Source organism: Mirounga angustirostris, unplaced genomic scaffold (genome assembly GCF_029215605.1).
Source record: "Mirounga angustirostris isolate CCGP_5_RB_7025 unplaced genomic scaffold, mMirAng1.0.hap1 SCAF_13, whole genome shotgun sequence".
NCBI classification, from domain to species: domain Eukaryota; kingdom Metazoa; phylum Chordata; class Mammalia; order Carnivora; family Phocidae; genus Mirounga; species Mirounga angustirostris.
Window position 1 is genome coordinate 94155795 of NW_026991721.1, and position 14606 is coordinate 94170400.

Consider the following 14606-nt stretch of genomic DNA (forward strand, 5'->3'; position numbering starts at 1 on the left):
TATTTATTTATTTTAGAGAGAGAGAAAGAGAGAGCAGGGATAAGGGGCAGAGGCAGAGGGAGAGAGAGAATCTCAAGCAGACTCCGCACTGAGCACAGAGCCCAATTTGGGACTCGATCTCAGGACCCTGAGATCATGACCTGAGCCAAAATCAAGGTTTCTGAGTGACTTCACCTAATGAGAATGGATTCTTCTTACTTGGAATTTTCAGCACACAAAGCACTTCCATGTATAGATTCTTATTTCAGCCTCACAGCAAAGCCGGGAAGGTAAAGAGTGGGGCAGGGAGAGGCATTCACAGTTTTCTGGCAGGGAAGGGAGTTGCTGAAAGGTGAAGTCACGTGGACCAAAGTCAGTCCTGTGCTCATCTCAAACCCCGAGCTTTGACTGCCCGACTCCCCGTGGTGCACACTTTTTAGACCACAATTCACAGTAAGAAATACATTTTCTATCAGGGCCTAGTGCACCCACATGCATGCATGCACATCCCACAAAACTGAAACAAAAGTTTCATAAAACTGCCTGCAAATGCCCTCCCCTCCCCTCCCTATGGTCTCCCCACTAGCAGGGCATAACCTCCTCTGATACTCCGTATTTAGGCCTCTTCCTACCCCAGGTCTGCTTCTCACCTGAAATTTCCTCTTCACCACTTCCTCAGCCCTGATTCACTACTTTGCACTTGTCTGTATGTTGCTTTGCAAGCCTTTTAAAGCCCGGCGTGTGTCACTCCCGATATAGGTTATAAAGGAGGTGAGGTCAGGGACGGCTCTGTGCTATCTGGGCGGCCCTCTGGGTGACCGTCCAGGCCTGAGGCCACAGACAGGGCTCCATGCACTGGTCTGGTGGGCCCGGCCGGCGGCTGGCAGCTCCCCTCCAGCGCTCTTCAAACGACCTTGGCTGCACTCTTGACAGGACGTATCTCACTGTGATTAATACAGGCCCCTCTCGAACCCTGACACCTGCCGGCGACAAATGTTTATTGGGCAGAAGGTCCTGGAAATGCAGCATGTAGAGATAGCAGGACCGGGGCCAGGATGAAGGAGCGGAGAGAGGACAAGGCGAGAAGGTGGAGGAGGGGAGGCAGGGGGGCTGACAGTTCAGCTTCAGGGTGACTGTCCCCATTAGTCAGAAGGGAACTCCGCACGGGACACTCACCAAGGTGACCCTCCCAGCATCCCCTTGGGCAATGCAAACCCTCGGTGTGCGCTCAGTGCTTAGCCCCCAAGGAAATGTTCATACCTGCTGCCTTTCCCTGACCTGCATCTGCTGGGAGGGTCAGAGGGCCCAGGCTGCTCACACTGCAGGCCTTCCCAGAGCACCCTCCCAAAGTCTGGTTTCACCTTCACTGTCGCCTGGTGAGAGGAGTATTAGTTAGTAGTATTAATTCTTTTCTTCTTAAAAATTTATTTATTTATTTTAGAGAGAGCAGGGATAAGGGGCAGAGGCAGAGGGAGAGAGAGAATCTCAAGCAGACTCCGCACTGAGCACAGAGCCCAATTTGGGACTCGATCTCAGGACCCTGAGATCATGACCTGAGCCAAAATCAAGAGTCAGACACTCAACAGACTGATCCACCCAGGTGCCCCCGGAAATAATTCTGATGACTGGGTCCCACTCCTATACATTCTGACTTAACTGACTTGGATGTGGCTGGGCATCAGCCTTGGGTGGGAACCACTGATGTGCAGCAAGGTTAAGAGTGACCGATTTAGATGCTACTAGAAGGTGTGTGTGTGTGTGTGTGTGTGTGTAAAAGCATCCTCCGGCCGATACCAGCCGAGGTGTGCTAGGGGATATGGTGACCTTGGGCCCAAGGGAAGTAGCTGGGATAGGATGGTGCTGGAGTCATGCCACTGGAGGGGGCAGAGGGGGAAAGCTGCATGACCACACTCCACGCTCTTTGGAATGCCGTCCTGTTTCTGTGACCCGTCTCTTGTCCCCAAGGGGTCACAGGGTCACGACGTGTGCAGGACAACCATCACATCCAATGGGAAGCATCCTTATTAGCTTCTTAGCCATTTTTTTCCAGAAAACTCATGAAGACAGTAGGCTCAGTGAGGTCAGAGAACCTGTCTGTCTCCATCATCATTACTCTGCGAGTGTGATGTGTAGGAGTGTCTCTGCAAAAGTTGGTGGAATGTGGAGTGAGCAGTGAGCAAAACAAAGAGCCTGATTAGCCCTGTTTGACAGACACAGAGGTGGATCTGGAAAGGAAAGGGGAATGATGATAATAATGTGTGGAGTAGTTCCCACGGCCCAGGCACAAGTGAGGCTCTCCTTTACTAACTCCCCCTAATCTTCCCTGCAGCCCTGCGCATGCACCTCATCAGCCTAGGTTGCAGATAGGGAAACAGAGGCTCAGAGAGGTTCACATTTTGCCGAAGTTTGCACAGCAAGTGAGTGCTCAGACCGCACGGTGCCCCACTGCCCCGGGGCGGCAGCCAGCTCCGGAATGTTCCAGCGCTCCTCCCTGCCCTGCTCAGGCCTCTCGGTCCGCCCCTCTTCACCGGCTTCTGAATGATTAATAAATTTCATAACAAATCAAGTACGGATCGGCACAGACCTCTCATTCCTACAAACTGTGTCTTCTCCACAAACACCGGGGAGTGGTCTTCAGGGAGGTAGCAGCCCCAACGGGAGGAATAAGGGGGAAGTCTATTACCAGGAAGAACTTGCACGCGGCCCCTGGGGATGGGCTGCTTCTGACCTCGGCATTCTTTCTCATCTGTAATTTCTGGATTCCAGGATTCCACCTAAGCCTCATTCCTCATGCAGAGCCCTGAGTCGTGGTCCCGCTGAACTTTCGCTAAAGAATGTCAGGGTGCTCCATCACGCCTGGTGCTGACTAGCAAGAAGGTGTGCAACAGCCCGTTCCTGGGGTGCTGTTCTCCTGGGGGGTCAGGTGTCGTCCACAGCCAGGGGCCAGGCCTGGTGCTCTCCTGACCCCTCGGAGCCCCAGCTGACCTGGCTCAGGCATGTCAGAGGCGCTGACCAACAAGCAGATGGCCTCCCTCTGGAAAACTCTTGTGATGTTTCCCTTCCTGCCTATTCTCCCTTTGCCTGCTTTCTCTTAGGCTCCGGCTTATTCTTCTAGGTCATAGGCTAATGGATCCAGCTTCCCAGGGAGATTAAAATGTATTTCCGAAGCCAAACAGCTGAATTTAGGTTGAATTTGGTGCCGTGTGGGGGGAGTAGCAAGTGCGGTGTCTTCTGCAATCAGCCTGGCGATCCGAGCTTCAAAGGTGGGCATGGGGTGCAGTAGTTGGGCCTGTGGGTGTAGCAGGAAGATTCCTGGAGGTGAGGCTGAGCCTTGAGGTCAAGGCTAGTCATGACTTGGGTAGCCTTGGGAAATGACTTAGCATCTCGGCATCTCTGTTTAGTTATCTATAAAGTGGACATAATCATAGATACCACTGCATCTAATTAATATGGGAACCACAGAGCACTGTGTCTATGACAGCAAATCAAACATACCATCCAAGTGTTAGTTAGGCCTTGTATTTTCAAATGCCTGCCTGATTTATTTATCTTTTTTTAAGATTTTTTTTATTTACTTGAGAAAGAGAGAGAGAACAAGAGCCTGTGCACGAGCAGGGGGAGGGGCAGAGAGAGGGGGAGAAGCAGACTCCCCACTGAGCAGGTAGCTTGAAGTCACAAAGTGACCTGGGACAGGGCATGATCCCAGGACCCTGGGATCATGACCTGAACCGAAAGCAGACGCTTAACCGACTGAGCCTCCCAGGCGCCCCGAATGCCTCCCTCATTTAAAAAGAATCCCTTCTCCTGGAGGGGGTGGGGACATCCCCCCACGTGGGATTCGTTCTCCCATTTCTGCTGTGCCCCGTGTCCACTGTGAGCATTCAGGCAGGAATGGGGCACCCTAGGGGCTGTGCCTGGTCTCCCCTCAGATCATTCAACCCTTTCTGCAATTGAGTCGTGGCCTGCCTCCTGATAGGAGAGGCTCCAACCATCTGAGAGAGGCCCTAGGAGAGAGGGAGGCCCAGAGCAGGGAGGGGTAGGGTCCAATGCCTACTTAGCCCACATGCCAGTTCCACAGAACCTCTGCACCCTGCAGTAGCCCCAGGAGAGAGGCCCCCCAGCAACACGCTGCTGGACCCTGAGCATCTCTCCTGAGCTCACTCATCATGAGGTTACACCCAGACCGTTGACCTTTGGAGGGCCCTGGCAGGGGGGGTAGACCCCCGACAGGCGCGTGGCCAAGGGCATGTGTGTGTGCATGCTTGGGGGTGCGGAGCTGGCTCGAGAAACTCCTGCTCTCTGGCACCAGTGGGAAGGGGCAGCTACCAGGATGGAAGGATGGATGGGCTGAGGGCCGCTCCTGGGCCCTCCTGAGCGGCTTTCCACCTACACGAGGCCTCCTCTGTGGTTGCTGCCGTGGAGGATCCGTGCGAGAGATCGGCTTAACAGGGACGTGCCAAGTTATGAATGACTCCAGAGGCTGTAATTAGCTGGTTCTCGGCTGCTGTATTTTTAGACACGAATGTTGTCACCAGACGTTTCGTAGCCACCCCAGAAGCTCGCTCCTCGCAGGAGCCCCGCTCATCCTTGGCAGACGGGAACTTTACTTTCTCAGGTAGGGCTGGGATTCCAGGACTCCCAGGGTCTTGCAGCCAGTGCTCCCTCTTCGGTGCCGAAAACCCTCAAGGGAGGTCGAAGAAGCAGCCTGGGGCTGGGAGGCCACGTACCCGGCTTGTATGCCCGGCCCGTCACAGAGACTCGCTTGGTGACGGGAGCCATCTGGTGTCCATAAGCCCCTTCTGGAGCCCAGAAACAACCAGGGTGGGCTGTAGAACAAGACAAGAGAGGGTGCACCCAGCCGGTGGGGTGTTCATTACCTACTAGCTGCGTGACCTTGAGCAAGCCAAGCCTCAGTTTATCCATCTTAAAAATGGGAAACCAGAGCAGTCACCATCTTATCTTCTTAGGAAAGTGGTCGGGAGGGTGAGAGGTACTCCCACACAGGGACACTCCTGTCCCAGGGAAATCCCTCGGTGAGTGTCCCCTTCTTTCACTGCTTCATCTTGGGGAACCCAGCATCTGGAGGCAGCCGATTCTCAGAGGTCACTTGCAGACACGCCCGCAGCTCTTTCCTGATGGACGTCAAACTGAGCTCCTGCCTCCACTGGCTGCCCCCGAGCCCTGCCCCAAAGGCCCCCTGGGGAAAAAAGGAAAATGCAGCGTTTTTACTGGTTGTTTGCTTCCCTCAGTGCCAAACACCCGGTTTGACTGATTTCTCCCCATGTGAAGTGACAGGCTATCTGGGAGCTGTATTAGAACCAGACTGAGGAAATGTCATTTATGTCAGAACTACTGCCTGGCTTCTTTTAACCCAAAGGAATCGAGACTTGGTGTCAGAAAACCTGGTTTGAGTCCTATGTCTGCTAACTACTAGCTATATGGTCCTGGCCACATCTGAACTCAGCATCCTCATCTGAGAGGTGGAGAAGCTACTATTCCCTTATTTCAGAATAAATGAGATAATGTATTTGAGAGCCCCTGTGGACTGCAGCGTGCTATAGGACACATGGGATTTTGAGTGCCAGAACAACTGTTTGGGTCCAACTGGGAGAGAGAAAGAGGCAGAGAGGGAAGGGAAGGAGGGAGGGAGGGAGAAATCATCACGATAACCCTATAAAATAGGTTACTGAGATCATTCCCATTTTACAGATAGAAAATTGAGCCACAAAAGCATGAAATAACTTCACACAATGAGTGGTAGAGCTCCAGAACCAGAATCCCCCATGCTCTCACCGAGAGTCTGACCTGGGCCAGACACTGTGCTGGGTTCTCGAGATAAAAGATGGGAAGGATCCAATCCTAGTTCCCAAGCAGCTTACCATCTGGGAGGGAGAGGATTCAAGCTGGGATGCTTGTCTTAGACTGGCCATTAGAGACAATTCTGGCCTCCAGGTGAGTTTTCTTGGCAGTGACTCACTGAAACTAGGAGTCATCAATAGAAAAAAATAGTCATTATGGATTTGACCAGAGCATAACATTTTTAAAGGTGTCCATCCCCAGAATTACATTTTGGGGAAGACAGTTTGTGTTTGCTAAACAGCAGAGAATCTGAAAAAAAAAAAAAGAAAAAGAAAAAGAAAAACCCAAACACTACCTATGGCACAGAAGAAAAATATTACAAATGTGTGTGCAGTGCTTTATGGTTTGAAAAATGACTCCATCGATGCTCACTGTGCTTCATATGAACCAGAAGGACAGGGGAGAGCCTTTGCAAAACCCTCTTTGTGTGAGGAGAGTACTGAATGGTGGGCGTTTCCTCTCTCCTGTTTATCCACCCGCCCTCCTTCCAAGCTGGAGCCCTGCCCTGAATCTCGCTGGGGTCACCTTCTTCCTATGGCCCCTCTCTGTCCCTAGGTGTCCTCATCATCACCCATCCTACCTGCTGTCGCTAGCCAACAGAAAACAATCACTTTTTCTACCTATTAAACTTTCTGCTCAGACTGTCGGCAGGAAGATGGGCTAAAAACCTGCACTCATGGTGGCAGCAAGATCCTTCCAGCCTCAGCTAGTATGGTAGCAGAGATAGTGGGACAGGACAGGACGTGGTGACGTTCTGGACGTGGGCTGCCATATGAGGGAGGGCAGTGTCCTAGAAGGAGGAATGGGAGCCGCGGGGGTCTCCAACAGAAACAGGCAGTGGAGGAGGAGAGAGCACCCCAGAGGAAAGATGTTGATGAAGTCTCTACCTCTGTAGGCCTGGGAAAGGGAAACTGCCCTTGCCCACTGGAGCCTTCAGACCGTTGCCTAGTGTCTTGGTCTCTTGGGGATTGGCCAGAAGACAACCCTGCTCAGAGAGGCTGGGCCATGACCAGAGTCCCCCAAGAGTTCCCCAGGACTGGGCCCATTCTGGAACTTGGCTCTCCCATTGCCAACCCTGAGTAACTTCATGGTCAGTTTCCCTCCTTGCTGCCCTGTCTGCCTTTCACATTTTGGGATCAGAAGTCAAGAAAGAGGGCGCCTGGGTGGCTCAGATGGTTAAGCGTCTGCCTTCGGCTCAGGTCATGATCCCAGAGTCCTGGGATCGAGTCCCGCATCGGGCTCTCTGCTCCTTGGGAGCCTGCTTCTCCCTCTGCCTCTCTCTCTCTCTGTCTCTCATGAATAAATAAATAAAAATCTTAAAAAAAAAGAAGTCAAGAAAGAAAAACGGTTATTGAGACCCCAACGTGGCCATGGGAGTGAGAAGCCCCTCTCTGCTCCTAGGAAATGCAGGGGCCGGTTCCAGGAGGCTTATTTGGGTGGGGACTCCTGTCCTCCTGGGAGAGGTCCAGGGTATCAGTGCCCGTGGGTGAGCTGGGGACCCCTGGGAGGCGCAGGCGAGCGGCCGTTGTCTGGTGGACTATGGATGAGCAAGCGGCAGCAACACCATCAGAGTGGCCTGCGAGGGTCACGGAAGGGGTAGCAGCAGAGTCCACGACCAGGACCAGCTTGGCTGTCCAGCCCCAGGTTGCAGATCCTGGGTTAGAGGGCAGCAGTGGATATGCAAATCTATGCAAATGATGCCACAGCCACGTCCTCAGGGTTCCCAGAGAAAGGATATTAGCACCCAGCGCTGGACAGCAGGCCCCTAGCAGCAAGGATACCAGTCATTACACCACCATCCAGTGACAAACATCCTCCAACCTCCCTAAAATCATGCCACACTGAGGTCTCGGTTCAGGCCGCCGGAGACAAAAGGATGGAGTGGCAATTGAATTGCAAATGTGCTGTATTGTTTAATCTCTGCCTGTGCTGTCTGAGATGAACTCTGACCCCAGATGGGAGTTTGAAAAGCCAGATGACAGGCAGTGTGAGCTCTGGGCCTTTCCCTGAGAGGGGGTGGAAGCCGGCCAGCCATGGAGGACCCAGACTTCTGAGGGAGGAGGAGACACAGCTGGGCCGGGTGGGGACGCTGCGGTCTGACACCCTCTCCGGAGGAAGAGGCCAGTGGGGCTGGGGTCCTTGGGCCTTAAAAAGCCATTTCACCCTGAAGCCTGAGAGGAGGTGGGCTTGCGGTCAGAGCCAGGACCTTGCCCTTCCAGGAACCAGAAAAGACCAGGAGACATGGCTATGGCTGAGGGAGTGTGAACAGAGGGCAGACCTCTTGGATGGTGGAGGCAGAGCCTGGGAGAGGGGAGTCTGTGGGGAGACCACCATGAAGATGTTGGTCAGGCCTCGGATCCTATTCTCCCACGTGTGCGTGCTCCCTCATTCATTCATTCCACCAAGGGCCCTCTGTGGCCATCTCTGGACTCACCACTGGGGAAGGAGCAGGAACAGGACACAGTGCCCGTGTCTCGTGGACATGCGGTCTGGTGGGGAGAATGGATAAGCAAACCATTTTTAGGTGCACTGACGAAAGGGAGAAGTCAGGGAGCTACAGGAGAACATGGCACGTCTAGTCTAGTCTGGGGCAGTAAGGAGGGGTCCTGGGGCCCTGGCACTTAAGCTAAGACCTAAAAGATAAATAGGAGTTATGTTAGTGGAATTGCATTCCAGGCAGAGGGACTAGTAAGTGCAAAGGTCCTGGGGTTGGAAAAGCTAAAGGCTCCCTAGAGACTGCAAGAAGACCTGTGTGGCATGAACGAGGAGGAGGATGAGGAGGGGCAGGATGAGAGTCAAGGGCAGGCAAAGGCCAGGGCACATGAGAGGCCATATTCAGGCCGTAAGGCTTGATCCTGAAGGCAGTGACTAGAAGCCATTCAAGGTTTTTAATCGAAGGGGTGGCATGTTCAGATTTATGATTTCAAGATGTCCCCACAGCTGCTGGAGAATGGATGGGGTAGGGGAGAGCTATAAAATTGGTGTCCTTGAATGGCCCCTGTGATGCTAACATGGTCATTGTGGGATGCCAGATATGAGAAGCGGGGTGGGGGGTGGGGGTGGGGGGACTTGGATCTGAGGGATGAGGTCACAAGAAAAATCTCTGCTTCCCGGTCCCCTGGTAGCAGCATAAAAAAGTTAGCTATGGTCTCCAACTAGGGGACAAACTAAGCTGACATCTGAGGTCCTCTTCTTGTCTTCTTTGCTTTTGCGTGGAGTAGGAGGGGTGGGGCCTGCCTGCCTGTCTGGGCCCCCACAGGGCACCTCTGGAATCACACCTCTGATATGTACCTACTGCAGAAACCACCACCTCCAGGTGCCCCCACCCCCACCAAGAAGGTCCCCAGGGGAGCAGGACCAGTCCAGACTGACCTCCATTTGCTATGGCCCTTGTTTTGTGATTTGGATGTTCATCCTTCCCAGGGTCAGTTCTGCTGTTCCAGGTAGTTCCTCACGCTCCTACTGACAAACAGAAGCCACAGAGGGACAAGGTTGCCTTTCAGAAAAGTGGTCCCCAGCCAGTAATACCTTATGCCATGGTTAGAGTCAACACAAGACAAGGGCGAATATGGGCCATAAGAGAAAGAGGCAACATGTGACATTTAATTCAAGATTAAAAGAAATCGTCAATTGGAACTGATTGTGCTCATCCAGATGTCACCAGAAACAGCTGTATGCCATCTGCTGGAATGGGTACCACCAGCTGGAGCAGCTCTCCTCCAGACCCTGGCTCTGCTTTTCTCCACAGCAAGAAGGTGGAGCTGAGGTTGGAGGTCAACCCATGTGACGGGACTGATGGAGGCAGAAGTGGCGGGGGCTGGGAGGAGGAGCGGGGAGCAGCCCCCCCCCCACCTCCAGGCCTTGTTTATGCTAACAAAGCCCAGTAATGAATTACTGATAAGTGGCCTCTTTTAAAGGGGAATTATTCAAGAGAGCAGGTGAGATTCTGCAGACATTCATCTTCCCTGCTCTGCAAGGCTGGCTGGGAGATGGGGAAATGTAAGCGAGATGATTCATGGCCGGGGCCCTTCATCTGTCACTCGGGGCATCCTCAGCAATGGGGAAGCAGGATGGATGGGTCCCGGGTCTCAGGTTGGCAGTGTTGGTGGGAAGCCACCGGCTCTATCTCATTAGCCAGGCCAACAAGGCTGAGAGTCACAGGGGCGTGGGTCCTCGGCACCAATGTGATGCCAAGGGGCCGTCACTGTGAGGGATGGGGCAGGGGGTGGATTCACTATGTGGCCAAAAGATGCTTCACCCCTGTGCAGTTAGGTCCCAGTGGAAGAAAGGCCCCTGAGGCAGCTCAGGGAAGATGAGGGATCTTTCTACAGGCTAGGGGCCGTGAGCGCTAAGACAGCACCTTGCCAAAGTAAAGAGCGCTGGTCTGGGGGCAGGAGGCCTAACACCAGGTCCCGACCCACCCCCTTACCCCCTTGTGGCCCTGGTTTCATAAGATGAGTGAACAGGAAATCACAAACCAGCAGACATCCCCCTCCCCGCCGCCCCCCGCCCCCCACCCTGAACCCAGCAATAGTGAGACATGCTTCCTTAGACCTGCACAGTGTTGGCAAACATCATATTGTAAATCTGAATTCATGGTCAACTTTAACAGAAAACTCAGCTCACTAGCTTCCTTGAAAAACAGCTAGCAGACCGTGCAGTCAGCTGGGGCTACATACAGCTCCTTCCCTTAGGAAGCACACATTGTCCGCTTTGCCATGGGCCCCACGGGACGTTAATCCCTCCCTGAGCCCTGAGCATGCAGCACCTTCCGTCCTCTTGGCCCCCCCTGTCTCCAGTCTCAAAGCCTTCGCTGCTCCCAGCCCTGGGTGGGCTCCGCCTGACCTCATGCAGGTGACACAGGCAGAGCCTAGTCAGGGCTTGCACCTTGTACCCCGGCCCCTCGCCACCTACCCCGGGGTTTCCCTTGCCATGTTGAGCTATGGACCCTGCAGAACCCCTCTCAGCACCCACACTTGTGCAACCTAAAAGTGGGGGGAGTTAATGCTCAGTGAGGCAAAACTTTGATCAATGGACAATGGGAGCTAGCGGAAAATTCTTCCTTTTCTCCCTCACCGCAGATGCTCCTGAGACATACAGCTTCTCGAAATGGTCTTGCAAGATTGAGCAATCAGTCGCACTTGGCAGCAGTCTGCTCGGTAATGTGTCCTTCTAGTAGCTCTCCCCTCCCTGCCTCCTCTTCCTTCTTGGGATTGCACTCCCTAGTAAAGAAGTAGCTAGTGCATGGACTGTTGCTTCGGGCTCTGCTTTCCGGAAACCCACGCCAAGACACTGGTATCAGGAGTGGCCATAGACTGCTGCCCCTCAAGGTGGGGTTTTAGAGTTGGGTTACTCACTGAGGTCCGGCATTACGAACCCCATCGCTTGGTGATCAGCTGGGTGGAAAACCCCTGGCGTGCAGAGGCATCATTTACTATGGAATCCTAGGTAGATGAGCAGGCAGAAGGTAAAGCATTGGGATACACCGGGGCCATGGTATCTGAACAGTATTGGAGCAATAGTAATAGTAATGATTGTGTGGCACAAAACCTTTTATCAACTGCATTTTGAAAGCCTTGGGAAAAAAAAAAGAAAGGATAGGCTCTTGCTAACTCAAGCACGGAATCCTGAAGCCCACAGGATGGGAGTATATGGATGGATGAGCCTGAGAATCTTAAATCTCCAGGGCCCTGGCCATGTCATGCTGGCAAATGGATTCACCTTCCCCCTGAAGAGGGAGAAGCCTCCCCTGGCCTGGAGAGCATGCAGTGACTTCACCTGAGATAGGGACCTCTCGAGATGATTCTTGTTTCCCTCAAAATCTGCCCCATCACCATTTGTTGCCTCTGGGCCAATGACCAGGGTTAGGTCTCCAAAGAGCCTGCGCTGGAAAATACAGTCCTGCTCCAGGAGGAACGAGCTTATATGCTGAATGAATGGCAGGTCCTGACTAGCGAGAGCTGCCAGGGCTAGATGAGCACAGGTGGACGTGGGCTTGACAGTGCTGGGGGGAGGAAGATGGTGGGGGAGGGGAAGCTACGCAGGGGAGAATGTAGTACGTGGGAGCACTCACCCTGGACTCAGGATCGAGTGTCATCTCACATCTGGTCCTGACGATATGACGGGATGGCGTCTTAGAGTTGGCCATGACAACAAGCTACAGAAATTGAGTAGAAACACCAGGATTTCCTTGGCTTATCATCAAAGAAGGGGTCAGGAGGCTCAGAGAGAATTCTAGAATGGATTTTCTACAAAGGACCTGGAAACTGTTGTCAACAGTTATAGTTGACTGTGTCCTCCAAAAAGATGTGTTGAAGTCCTAACTCCCAGCACCTGTGAATGTGATCTTGTGTGGAAATAGGGTCTTTGGAGATGTAATCAAGTTAAAATGAGGTCCTTAGGGTGAGTCCTAATATAATTGGTGTCCTTATAAGGAGAGGACACACAGAGAAGCAAAGACAGAGACTGGAGTTATGTGGCCACAGCCCAGGGAACTGAAAGAGTCAAGGAAGGATCCTCCCTTAGGGCCTTTGGAGAGAGCCTGCCAACACCTTGATTTCAGACTTCTGGCCTCCAAAATTGTGAGAGAATAAATTTCTGTTGTTTTAAACCTCCTGGTTCTGGTATTTTGTTATGGCAGCGCTGGAAACTCCAGGAATGCCCAGAGGAACTGCCCCTCACTAAGACAATAAGGGATGTCCCGGTGGGGCTGGGACAGGGGGGGAACACCAGCAGGCTGGAGCTGATGGTGAAACTGGACTCCCTGTCTCTAATGGGCACGATAGGATTTTAGAAGGGCAGAGGCCAGGTAGGAACACTGCAGTGTCAGAGACAAAATGGGGAGCAAGGCTAGAATAGCAACCAGGGTGCCTTGACCTGTAAGAATACTTGGTGGTGACTAATCAGCCATGATGTGAGAATAAGGGACAGTGGGCAAGGGTAGTCCTTAACTTATGTAACATTTTTAAATATCAAGAAATGGTAAGCAGAAGGATGACATCAGACCCTCCCTTGGTTTCCAGATCTAAGGCCCTGGGCAATGTCACCCACATTTCCAGGGACTGTTGGGTACTGCATCTGAGCCAACACTGACATGGGACTTGACCTGCCTGCCATCGTGGGCACCCAGTTAGTGTGGGGGCTTCTGGAGTTCAGGTGGCAAAGGGACTTTGGTCCAAGTCTGTCTTTCAATGGATCCATGGGCCAACCCCGTGGTTATTTCCCTGGTTCCTGAGTGTGTAATTGGGATAGATATACTAAGGAGCTGGAAGAAGCCTCGCATTTGGTTCCACTAATGTGACTGAAGGGCCATTATGGTAGGATGGGCCAAGTGGGAGGCTCTGAAACTACCCTCCAGCTCAGTTCCAGCCAAGATAGTAAATCAGAAGAATTATTGCCACATTGTGGGAGAAATTGCAGAGATTTGTGCCACCATTAAAAACTTAGAGGATGGGCGCCTGGGTGGCTCAGTTGGTTAAGCGACTGCCTTCGGCTCAGGTCATGATCCTGGAGTCCCGGGACCGAGTCCCACATCGGGCTCCCTGCTCAGCGGGGGGTCTGCTTCTCCCTCTGACCCTCTCCCCTCTCATGTGCTCTCTCTCTCTCATTCTCTCTCTCAAATAAATAAATAAATAAAATCTTTAAAAAAAAAAAAAGATACTGTTCAAATAATTTAAAAAAAAAAAAACTTAGAGGATGTAGAACTGGTGCTCCCCATCACATCCTCATTCGGCTCACTGTTCTGGCCCTGCTAAGACCAAACTGATCATGGGGAGCGGCTATGGACGAACATAAACCTAACCAGGTGGCAGCCACGCTTACAGCTTCCCTGCCAGATGTGGTACTTGTACTAGAGTAGGTCAAATAGCCCCTGGCATCTGTATGAGACTATTGATCAAGCAAAGGCCTATTTCTGCATCCATAGGGAGGATCAAAAGCAGTTCATTTTCATGTGCTGGGGACACATTTGTTGTCTTCCCCCAGGGCTACGCTAACTCTCTTGTTCTCTGTCACAATGCGGTCCAAAGGGACCCGGATCATTTTGAATTCTGCAGAACATCACACCGTTTCACTGCAATGATGCCTTCATGCCTGGAGGCCCTGGTAAGACACTCGTTAACCACAAGTGGGAGATAACCAGACAAAAATCCAGGGGTCTGCCACATTGTGGGTCTAGGAGTCTGGAACATTCTAGGACATCCCCTCTTCAGAAAAGGGGAAAGTTCTCTGCTCACAAAAAAAGAGGTCTTATTTTGTATTTTGAGTGCCAGATATGTCGGAAAGTCAAGGTGGATCCGGCCAGGGGTGGACAATATCTACATCTCTTAGGCACCACTTCAGATGCATTTGACCTTGACCCACATCTCTTCCTGCTGCAGTGGTGAGTATCTCTGCATGGGTTCAGCAGACACCACGCAGGTGCTACCCAAGAGGGTCTTGCCTCGGGTCTGTGCTGCCTGCTGCATATCTCTCACCCCCAGCCCTGCTGACACCATGACTCGGGATGCCGAGGGGATAGGCATTCATGGATTACAGTCCAGAAGAGAAGGGAAGTTTGTGCTCAGTGGGGCCAACCTTTGACTAACAGGATACTGGAACTGGTAGCTAAATCTTCCTTCTGTCTCACCCTGGACAGACAGTTTTTGCAGGTTTTGGAGAGTAACTCTTTAAGATTGAGCAATAAAGTGGCCCATGGTGGTGACCAGCTGGATAACACACCCTCATATCGCCTCACCATTCTTCCCTGCCTCTCTCCCTTTGCCCTCACT